Source organism: Haliotis cracherodii, unplaced genomic scaffold (genome assembly GCF_022045235.1).
Source record: "Haliotis cracherodii isolate W230 unplaced genomic scaffold, xgHalCrac1.p SCAF_15, whole genome shotgun sequence".
Classification (NCBI taxonomy): Eukaryota; Metazoa; Mollusca; class Gastropoda; order Lepetellida; family Haliotidae; genus Haliotis; species Haliotis cracherodii.
In genome coordinates this window covers 21214792-21226756 of record NW_027266270.1, presented here as the reverse complement: position 1 = coordinate 21226756, position 11965 = coordinate 21214792, and positions in this window count along the sequence as shown.

The following is an 11965-nucleotide window of genomic DNA, read 5'->3' as shown; positions in this document are numbered from 1 at the left end:
TCTTTCTGCACGTACAGCCCTCTTCTGCACGTGCAGTCCGCGCAGAGGCCCGCGATAACAACTGTTATAAAGCGTGTCTCGTTATACCGCGCTTATTTGCGACCCGTATACCGCGTAAATATAAGCTCCAAAAAGACATAGATTAATGGATAGCGGTTTATAACTTGGAAAAACCATTCCACCTCAGGAATGGTATGATTGTATAACCGGGTAGGCACAGAAAAGCCTCGGACGTTACGCGTCCTCGGCTTTTCTGTGCCTACCCGGTTATACAATCATACCATTCCTTTGGTGTCATGGTTTCTCCATTACTTAACATTGTGGTTTGAACCAACGCTTTCCAACCAAATTGACCTGGCACATGTTTACAAGGGCCATGTCACATGCACTTTGCCAGTAATATTGAGCCACATGGTAAACTTCCATTACGTCAGCTATTGATAATATATCATGTTGAGTAAGAAAACGAAGCTCACTTTCACACTAAATTTGCAAAAAGGCAATTTTAGTTCTCTTAAAAAAAAGTAATCCCAAAAGGTTGTTTATGCTGTCGACAAACTCGTCTTGTCGCATTCATTTAACACTGTGGAACAAAGAAATTACAAAGGAAATCCCCCGCGACAGTACAACAACATAACGTTACGTTATCAGGACAAAAAGGGCAATTGAAAGTACCACAACCGGTTAAAAACGATGATGTACGATTCATGATCAGTCGTAATCTTGCTGTCGCGACCTATTGGCGTTCCGCGATATCACGCTAGTATCCCCTTAATTATGTGCTGTCATGAAAAGGGCAGACATCGCGACAATTCGTGCTGGGACTTAAAAGTTTCCATGGTTTGCTTCTGAGCAGTGATCGCTGTGTGCCTTAAATCACAATTCAAATCACAACACATGACAATTTTGAAGATTCGTAGCGCGGGTTCGCTCTCGGTTTCGAACATATCTATGCTGCGCACAAGTACTGCTGGTGTCGTAATTCTTTATCATCGACTTTATTCAAAGAGCAAAGGACTTGTCTGGGCCTGTTACACATTGTCCAACCTGCTCAACATAATGTATTGAAATAAGGTACGTAGCGGGACAAAATGGATATTTTCACAGAAAAACATGAATGCGTCTTTTACATTACTGCCTTATTTCTTTTAAAGTGCAAGCCACTTTCAACCGGAAATGTACAAAACATTAACTACGATAAGACATTTGATAGAGATTTTGTATTGAACCACTTAACGTAGTGTATTACAAATGTTACAGTGAAGTTAAAATCTATGATTTCTTTTGAACGATCCTGTCACATGCATTCATATCTGATAGGTAAGTGCAGATATTAAAATTATGCATGAGAATTATACATTTTAAGCTAGTGCTTTTTAAGACAAAACTGAAATCCTGATGGGCACCATCAGTGTCTGGTATCTATTTTGCAGTTAACTGTGTATGAACATTTATATTGCGTGATTGGATACCTGTTTCTGGCTTAGACTTAAGGGTAAGTGATATTACGAATCTATAAATAGTGTACAATTGACAGTGTTGTTTTATTTGACCTCCCGTGGCTTTGAAGTATATCCAGGGACAGACAATGGCTTATCAAAAGCATGATATTTGAACTCACTATATTCAGATTGACTAAAGTGATAACCAAAACTTCAACCGTTCAAAAACCTCAGGTGACACGGGTGGTCATCTGAGGCGCCGCGATTCGCACTGCAGAGTTGCGTCCCTTGGGATCGCCAGAAACCTATTATTGTGTGTTCGAATCCCGGTTCGCCCCAATTATGTTTCTAGGTTTGTCAGCACCATACCCGTGCTCGTGGGTGTCACCGAAATGGAAAATGTCTGAGACCTGCATCACTTCGGGCTTTCCTCCAACATTAAGCTGACACGCCGTGATATAACTGGAATACTGTTAAAAGCGGCGTTAAACCAAACTCACTCACTCACTCAAAAACCTCAATGGTTTTCGTCATATTTACAGTGTATTATATCTGTTTTGCCGTTTGACATATGTGATATTTAACAGGTGATTAATCAAGAATTCTATTGAGTTGAAGAGGGTATAATATGTGTACGTAGCAGACGCTTGCGTATTTAGTAATGAAGTATTATATTTATCTGAAAATGTTTCACTTAAGGGAATGATACGATGCTATATCACTCGAGAGAAATAACACTTTTAACCGGAACTACTTTCACACTGACATGAAAATTAATTCATGACGGTGGCGACACGTGGTCACAATCCAGATCAAGTTGAGACACGTCGGTCACGGAGAGTAGTTGGATTGGTGACCGCCTTCGGCAGCGAGTCTCCTCAGAGTGTCTTGGGCTTCGGTCCTGCCCTACACTGTAAGCACAGTGTTGTCTCCTTTGGCAAGTGACTTTGTTCGAAATGTGCCCCTGTTCATCCAGCATTAAAATTGGGTATCCGGTTAGAATAAGTTAAAAATGTCACTGTTAACTTACTAGCGCCTACCAAGGTACAAGCTTACACTGATCTAGTGACCGGGATAATAATGTTAGCGTTTTGAGCATGCACCGAGTGTATTGGGGCTACCGCAATATAACTTCTGGACAAAATTTGTATTTTAATGAATAGAACATATGTCATCTCTTGTCAAATACCCACACTACCATTGGAAATAGTTGTGTTGTCATGTCACGAGATGAGATAAACATTGAGCAAACTGTCCTCCGAATATCTACTCCGAATATCATAAATACAAGTAAAGATCCACATACTATATGATATTTTTAATATAAGTTATTTACTTGGCGTGCATGATATGCCTCGAATAGTGACATAACAAAACACTAACTCATAAAGACAGGATAGTATAAACAATGTTTTGACTCAAACCAAGGCCTTCAGCATGACGAATATTGTGTTTATGACTCCATGAGGTCTTAGGGTTCTGTTTAGTGTTTTGTAAGTTACGAGCTAAAGCAGTCATGGCAGTCTAGCATTTCTAAGCGAGCTGGTGAGCAAGTGGTGGGCAAATATTTCTCATGAAATATTCTTCAAGTTTCTCAACATTTCATTACTTTATTCCATTTGCAAGAAAGGGAAAATTTGAGCATTAATGTACTTAGCGTACACATCCAAGAGGGTGCATAATGGAATGTGTGTGTGCGATTTCTTTATCCAGTGGATGAAAACGTGAGCATTCACGTATTTTGCTTAAGTGCTTACGTGCAGCGACATTAAATTCATGACGTCGTACATTGCTACCGGACTCGTGAAGATTCTGGGGTAGAATAGGTCTTCATCAACCCATGCTTGCCGTAAAAGGTGACTATGCTTGTCGAAAAAGGCGACCAACGTGATCGGGTGGTCAGGCTCGCTGACTTGGTTGATGCATGTCATCAATCCCATTTGCGTGGATCGATGCTCATGATATTAATAACTGGATTGTCTGGTCCAGACTCGATTATTTACAGACCGCCGTCATATAGCTTGAATGTTGCTGAGTGCGGCGTTAAACAACAAACCAACAACCAACCAATTGCTACCGCTTCACGCAAGAATGCAGTGACGTCATAGTTTAATTTGTACAGAACACTAAACAAGTAATACTAATTTTTGAAAGGAGTGAAAGGTTGTGGTACATGTATCTGACTTCAACATACTTAACATACTTACACATGGACTTTCGACTGACGTTACGCCACGATTGCTTTATGGAACGGGACTCTACACCACAAGTTTAAAAACATGTCACAATATCCTAATTTTGTTGCAAAATACACAGGTGAAACAATGCCACGTGATGTAACGTGCATAAGCTCCTCTCAGTGACCTATCATCTCTTCACGCAATGTCATCGAAAACGCCCAGGGGTGTTGGGAGTTTTCAATATGTGTCAGTGAAACTAGTTCCCGCAGTTCATAAGCACGCGCTTTGCTTTAAACACTGTGTAATATCAGCTGGGAGTTATTTAACGGGCATATCTGCAACGGGGGAGTAATATAAAAGTGCATCAGGCTCGAGTATCTGCGACACAGATTCTTTTGTGTGTAAGAGGCAAAATGGCAGTGAAAAAAGTTGAATGGTTCGCTAAAATCAATGATTACACCGGGTGTTCCAGAAAAGGGTAAGCATGTCCTGCGAACCGTGCCGCGCTTCTTTCATTGACTCTTGCCGTAATCAACACGTGACATGGCGCACCTGCGCAGCGATGACTAAAATCTGAACATGCCGGCCTGGTGGCTGGCATGAAGTGTGTTACAGATAGTTTTGCTTAATTTTACAGATACTATAATACAATTGTACCACTGAGGAGCCTGACAATGCATCATTACACATTAAAGTGACCGTATCGCAAGATCTCCATAACAAGCAGAAAACAAATTGTAAAATTATGTGAATAGCGGCCGCTGCCGGTAGGGCAGAATATGCTCACCCTTGTCAAAAGAAACCTGGTGTCATGACTGATTTTCAGTGGACCATTCCTACAGTTTCCACCTCTGTTTTCCCTACACTCTACACTCGGTGCATTTGTTTCGGCGGATAGTCTACCCTTTTTATTTTCTATCGTTGACATTATATATGTATTTCAATGAAAGTTTTCCATTGTTCATTAAAAGTTAAAAGTTATATGTACTGTGTAATTATAAGGTGTGACGATTTATAACATCTTGGCCTGTGACAGAAGTACTAATAATAGGTTAAGGTAGGAGAAAGGACCTGATGTAAAATGGTACATAAGTAAACTGACGTCCAAAAGAAACTTTTCCAACTGAAAATATAAATTTCAGACAAAGTATTTTTTTCTTTCGATGAAGTCTTTCTAAAACACGTAACCTAAATACAACAATACCGTATGCAGAAAATGTTAATCGTCTGTTACATGTTTGCGAGATAACACGCGACAAAGTGAAAAACACGTGCACCACGGACAACTGCAAATGCACGTGCGTGTAAGGGTATAAAACGATTGCAACGGCAAGTCAGAAATCCACAGTGATAAAAAAAAACACAAAAGAAATGCCACGACTCACAGTCGAACGACGTGAACGAGCCGTGGGTATGGTACAGATGGGAGCCACCCACGGCCATATTGCACGAACCTTCGGTTGCTCCCGTGTTGCCGCTGACAGGCCAAGAACAGGCAGACCCAGGGTGACCACGCCCCATGATAACCGGTACTTGCATACCTTGCTCCTCCGAAATCGCTTCCTGATAGTGACGTCATCGGCGACAAATGCCTTAGATCACAGCGTTAGTCGACAGACAGTGGCCAGGAGACCCAGGGCTCATGGAATCAGGGATTTTAGACCATACAGAGGACATCTTTTGACTGCGCAACATCGTCGTCTGCGATTAAGATGGACCTGGACTGTACGACGTTGGCAACGACGTGACTGGCAGAGGGTTGTGTTCACTGACGAAAGTCGATTCTGTATGTTTAGGGCTGATGGCAGACAACGTGTTTACCGCCGATGGGGTGAACGAACGGCGGCGTGTTGCGAGCAGGAGGTCGTATCATATGGTGGAGGGAGTGTTATGGTGTGTGGGGGGATCTGTGGACAGGAGAGGACACCGCTGGTGATCGGAAACGTAACAGCTCAGCTTTACATGGATAACATCCTTCGTCCAGTTGTCCTACCATTTCTCCAACAGCAACCACGTGGTGTCATTTATCAGCATACATCCAGAATTGTCACTAACTTCCTCACAGCCAACAGCGTCAACGGCCTGCCGTGGCCTGCACGATCACCCGACATGTCCCCCAAAGACAGCCTCTGGGACTTGATGGATCGTTCGACAAGGACCCCACTCTGCAGCCAACCGGCAAGAGTTGATCTTGGCCCTCCAAGACGAATAGCGTCAAATCCCACGTGACCTCATCAGATGACTTTTTCTGTGCGTGGAAGAGTTTTTGCGTGTATTGAGGCATTGGGTGGTCACACAAGCTACTAATGTCTTGTAATTGAACGTGAACGATTGTTCATGTACTCTGCCTATTGTCCATGATTCTGAAAGCTCGAGTTTTGTACCACACCCAACTTTGGGGGGCTCTGACGTCATTCTCGGTCGCGGTATGATTGTCATTTTCAGTGTTGATTATGTTGATATATTGATCTTCTCAATACACTTTACTTCATGCATGTATGTTTTGTTGTTTTTGAGCAAGAGTAAAAAGTTAAAGTTTCTGATGGACGTCAGTTTATATCTAATGCACCTTTACTATAGCATATAATTACGCCGCATATTTGACGATTTTCTTTTTCGTTCGCGACTCGGCTTCATTCCTTTAAAAACGATGGATTGACCTTGGATTGATTTCAAATATGTTGTTGGACTTCTGATACACGACAGTTCGAGTTGCGCAGTGAACTCAAAGCCGTACCAGCAGACATCCTTCCAACACGAAGCGTTGGTGTGTCACCTCAAAATATCGTAGTGTTGTCCAGATTCACATGGGAAAAAAAAATCAAAATTACGACCATGAGACAGTTACAATGAACTACACCCAACATTACGTACTATCGTACTTTTTACTGAACAAAACTGAACTGAAAAAGGGGCAACATTTTATTTACACCACGACGATATGGCTCGACACATTCACAATGCCTATTTCCACCAGACAACCCCACATAATAAATCTCACTTTACGAGATTCGTTATTCTTATCTATGCACACAACAAGTAGTGTCGTGATTGTCAATCATTGTATAAGACTTGGCTATAGATAAGCCTATGTTACAGCTCTGCTCAGCGTTATCCTACGTAAAAAAGGACAAAAGCCTCGAGACACGGCGAGATACATAATAATGATAATTATTTTGATTTTATGTTTCATATTTCCTTTGTTAACAGGTACAAAATTATTACATAAAACTTATGACCACTGTGCTACAAATATTTTAATAAACCTTTAAAAAATTAAACTAAATATAAAGGAAGCTGAATTTTATGCTTGTTTAAACGAAACATTATCTTATTCCATGCTTCTCTATAAAAAAAAGTAAATATTTATATATCTAATAATTATTTCAGGAAGCACTTTTGAATTGTGCAGATCCTAATTAATTAAGTTAGATTGGTTTTCCCCAACAATTCACTGTATGTACATCAGGCTAAAACAACCCATCTGCGTGTGAAGCCTATGTATGGAAACTGATATAACGTCACCGGACACCTATTAATTGCTTGTCAAAGGGACGTGAGGTGCATGTGTATATGTTTATCACTAAATCGGATAAAAAAAACATTACAAACAGCCAGCTACCCGAATCATTTCTTCGTAATTGTTTTCTTATTTTGACAATTTATGGAATACTGTGAGTTAAACAACCATTCATAGACTTTTTTATATTATCAGTTAGATATATCATAATGTCGATCATCTTACAGTATCAAAGTCCTGTAATCATACATCATATAAAGATATCAAACATGCTACCAACCCACACCAGAACATAGAGATATAACCTGTATGTAAGCATGCATATATATATATATATATATATATATATATATATATATATATATATATATATATATATATATATATATATATATGAATGAATGATTCACAACCAAGTTCAATTATTTCAAAACATGTAACGTTTTAACACACCACTACACGTTTTGTACACCACTATCGCACTTATTGATTCATGGGCATACATGTACGTGGTGACCATAAATGTATATCCATGTCTCCAGAGGTTCAGGACAATATGTCAAAATCGGATTTGCAAAGCTAATATTGGCTATGACGTTTAACATATGCTTATAATGTTCAATTATGTTCAAATAGCCAATCCCTACATGCAATATTGAAGGTGTGGGGTGATGTGGGAGTGATGTGGGGGCTGTATCTGCAGGAAGATTTGACCCTGTGGGCCGTTGACTTGGGGTCATGGGCAGTATCAGTATTTATGTATCAGAGAATCAGTGACAGATATACCGCCCAATGCATTGGCCTGCTTTGACTTGTACCGAATTTACCCGTGTTCTTGTAGATGAACAATTGCCTTACATTTGCGTGTATTCGTGACGGGTGCCACAGATCGGGCAGGTTACGCTCACCTATTTGCAAGCACCTAATATCATAACTATTTGATAGTGATTCAAGACCACTTGCTTATGATATAGTCAGAAACATAAAACGGAGATTTCTTTTAATGAAGGAAATGCTTCTCGTCGTTTTTGTTTGATGTGTGTATAAAAGTCCAGTTTTCATAGTAAGTTAACTCCGGATCCCTTGCTTCGGAAGATGCATTTCACAGGAAGATTATTCAGTTTTATATGAGGTGTGTTTGTGGCAATGGACCTGGTCGTTTCTGAAAATGTACAGTTACCAACATCACATCATCGTGCCCTTCATAAAATAAGCTAGAGGCGTGGTAAATGTTTTGAGTTTTGTGGCATTCTTGGGCTGTAACAGTTGTTGCGTCAAGCAATCCCTATATTCTAAACCGTTTCCCCTGTAATAGCTGACTGACATATTCTGATACGTAATGTGAATGTTCTTCATATGGTTGGATTCCGTTATGCCATTGGTATCACAATTATTGATGTTTGGTATTTGTAAAGAATGTGAAACCAAAACAAATATTATTAATATTATTAGTGTTTCACCCTCGCACAGGGGATAAGGGGATAAAACAAAGACTGGTTGGCCCAGTATACTCTGTCTGAGTGTCGTTAAAACGGCTTGCACTATAAAACTTGCATACGACACGTAAGTCTTGGCTAGAACAAACAGCCACGTACTCGTGCATGCTTGTTGATATAGAAAGCCCTACTTTAACCATCCGATATCTCAACATAATATCATCTGTAATCAGTAAATAGTTGCGTTTATTCAGTCCATCAGATTTCAACTATTTCGTTTTATTTATCATAACATCATAGGCACAAATCTGGCTTTGAAAATGCTAGTAGAGCGTCGCCTTGAAGTGTTCGCTGATTTAGTGTGTAATCAATCGCAATGTCTTTGAATCAAACATAGACAACTGACGTTCCCGGTCAAGACAATGTATGATTTAACTGTGTAGTCCCATGTAATAAACGTTGATTTCATGTACTTCACCTGTTCACAATATATCAATAAAGCTGTTCCTTTCGCTTTTGCGTGTTGTCTTATGAACTTTTATGATCCACTGAGATTAGGAGTATTTACAATTTCCAAAAAAATGGAATAGCAAACAAATGTTTCAGAGGAGGTTTTAAGGGGCATTCGTGTTGTCAGTGAGATTTATGAGATGTCATAGCCAAACCCGTAATACATAATACAATCGATGGTTCTCGGGTATTAGTTGCCTGACAATTCATTTGATGAATTTCTCTTCATACGCATTCTCTGCACAAACTGGAAAATATAATGAAAAATATATACTTCTCCTCTGTAATTTTCACTGCTGTCATATAATATGAAAAACCCAGAAACTAAGATTATTAATATTTAAACTGAATCGTGCCTCAGTGTCGAACATATTTTCTGGAGCTGTTTATCTTTTGATGAATTATTAATGATCGTATTTTAGATAAATATTAATATATCACTCATCTATCTGCAGCAATAAAGTTCAATAAAAGATTCCATAATGGCAACGGACGGTGGCATGATCATCATGACGAACTACCCCATAGGAATTTCGGTTTAGAATTGGTCCCTCCGCAGCATAATGAATGTGTATTTTCATGTTTGATTGTGGAAGGGTTAGTTGTCAACAGTACTAGAGTATCAAAGTTGAAGGTTGATCCGCCTTAGAGTCAGTAATTATCTATAACGTTATTTAGGATTACATTGAATACGTACAGCAACAATCCGTTTGCAACGCAGGTTAATTGCAATGCATGATATGTCGGGAGCGATAACTCTTGTTATCAGCCAACCTGAAATTGCCTGCAATACCATGTTTGATCGGAAAGGCCTTTATTGGCGAAGATGAACACGCAAAAAAATGACAGCAGTTTGTAGACAGCGTTTTTCCTCATTGTTGATGAATGCAACAGATAGATGCAACTGGCAGGGCAGGGCCAAATAATGGGGCACATCTCATCATGGCACTATTGGCAACTGCAGATGTACATAACATAGCAGAAATGTATTACTGTGCATGTACATACGTATTGCATTATGTTATGTCATGATTAATGCAGCAAAGGCTAATTAATGGACAAAATTGTGGCTGTTTAAATTCGGATCGGAATTCAGAGAGCACAGATATTTCACTTCTTAGGCATTTTGGTTTCAAAAGTGATATCGACCATGCAGGAAAACACTGGTCGTAGCTGGGTCACAAATCAAAATATTCCAATTATATTCAATATTATTTTATTCCACATTGTACATGCTAACGGTATGAAAAATCAATAATGCCACATGCACCAATGGTCGAGATAATTGGTTCTCATTGGCAAAAGACATTTATGGAATTTGACCAAGACTGAGTGAGTGAATAAATTTGGATTAACGCCTCCAGTTATGTCATGGCGAGTCAGCTTAATGTGGGTGGAAAGCCCGAAGCGTTGCAGGTCTCACCACCTCGGTGAAACCTATGAGCACGGGCATGGTGCTGACAAACCTAGAAACATAATCTGCTGTCATCGCCATCTCATCCTTATCCATAAATACATGCTTATGATGTAGTCGGAATCATACAATGGAGAGAGGTGAGGTGAGGGTTTTGTCACTTTTGCTCCAAATAAAATTTAAATGAAGGAGACATTGAGTACATATGTTGTTTGTAAACGATGGCACTATCTCTACAATGGATCTACTCTGCATTTGATCAGTAGGGCTCTAAGAATATTTGAATCAGAGACCATAAAAAACAATTTAAAATCTTTACACAACTATCCATCATGATACATTGATAAAGTGAGGGTATTTTCACATCAATAATCATTTTGTTTCCAAGCAGTGTGTTTTGAAATTGTTGGTACAATTTGTAATGAATGTGGAACGTCTGTTAAGGCAGGTAGTACCTCTACTCAGAAGTATTCAGACACCCAAATGAATACGTTCCTTGATTTCGGTATCGACAGTATCTTTGTCAAATCAGGGCATAGATAGCACCCATGGGAATTCCTATTACCTAACTTTGCCAAGATAATTGGAAATCAAAGAAACAACTGTGACACCACATCTAGTGTCTTATCTGAATTTGGGCATGGGAATTCAAAATGTACTAAGCTGTATGACAAGAGTGATGATTTCGTTGTTCCATTCGTGACTTTTCTTTCGTGTAGAGTATACACCATAATATTCATAACTGACTATCAGTGAACCAGTCATTTAAATTGTACCGCTATTCAGGTAGACCCCACAGAATCTGTTTCGGAAGATAATCGTTGACGTTTAAAATGTACTTATAGAGGGGCGCACTAATCGTCGTCGGTGTTCAAACAAACGTACCCGGTAATGTTAAACTTTGCGGTAATAATTCGAAGACTAAAACACGTAGCCCTTAAATATGACCCTACCTTAAAAGAATTGAAAAGAATTGTTAATTATTTCAATTACATGATCATCTTCGCCAGACTTAAAAATGATCTTTCAAAGAGACAATAATAGAAACACTTGCACGTTAGAACAGATCGCGTGCTACTTTATACATGTACCTGCATGTAGTGTCATGTTACGCCTGTAAAGAGATAAAAAAAACATTTTGGCGTTTGCACGAATAGACAGAAGTGTACTTGTTTATAACTTGATGATGCATTTCATATAACAAACTGAGATACTAGATCCACTGGGAATTATCGTTGAAGATACTATACCACTGCAAAACCTGTGTGTCTACATTTCATGTTTTCTTATGTGACTTAGTTGACACTGTTGCCCTCGGTTGTATGGCATGTTCTCCAAATTGATATGTCGTCAACTGTTAGACGCTCAGTGACATGCTCAGACAATTCGTTTTGGAAACACTCGCTTTCGTCATGTGCTTTTTTATATTACCTTGTCAATACGAGATTTTAATAATTTATTAT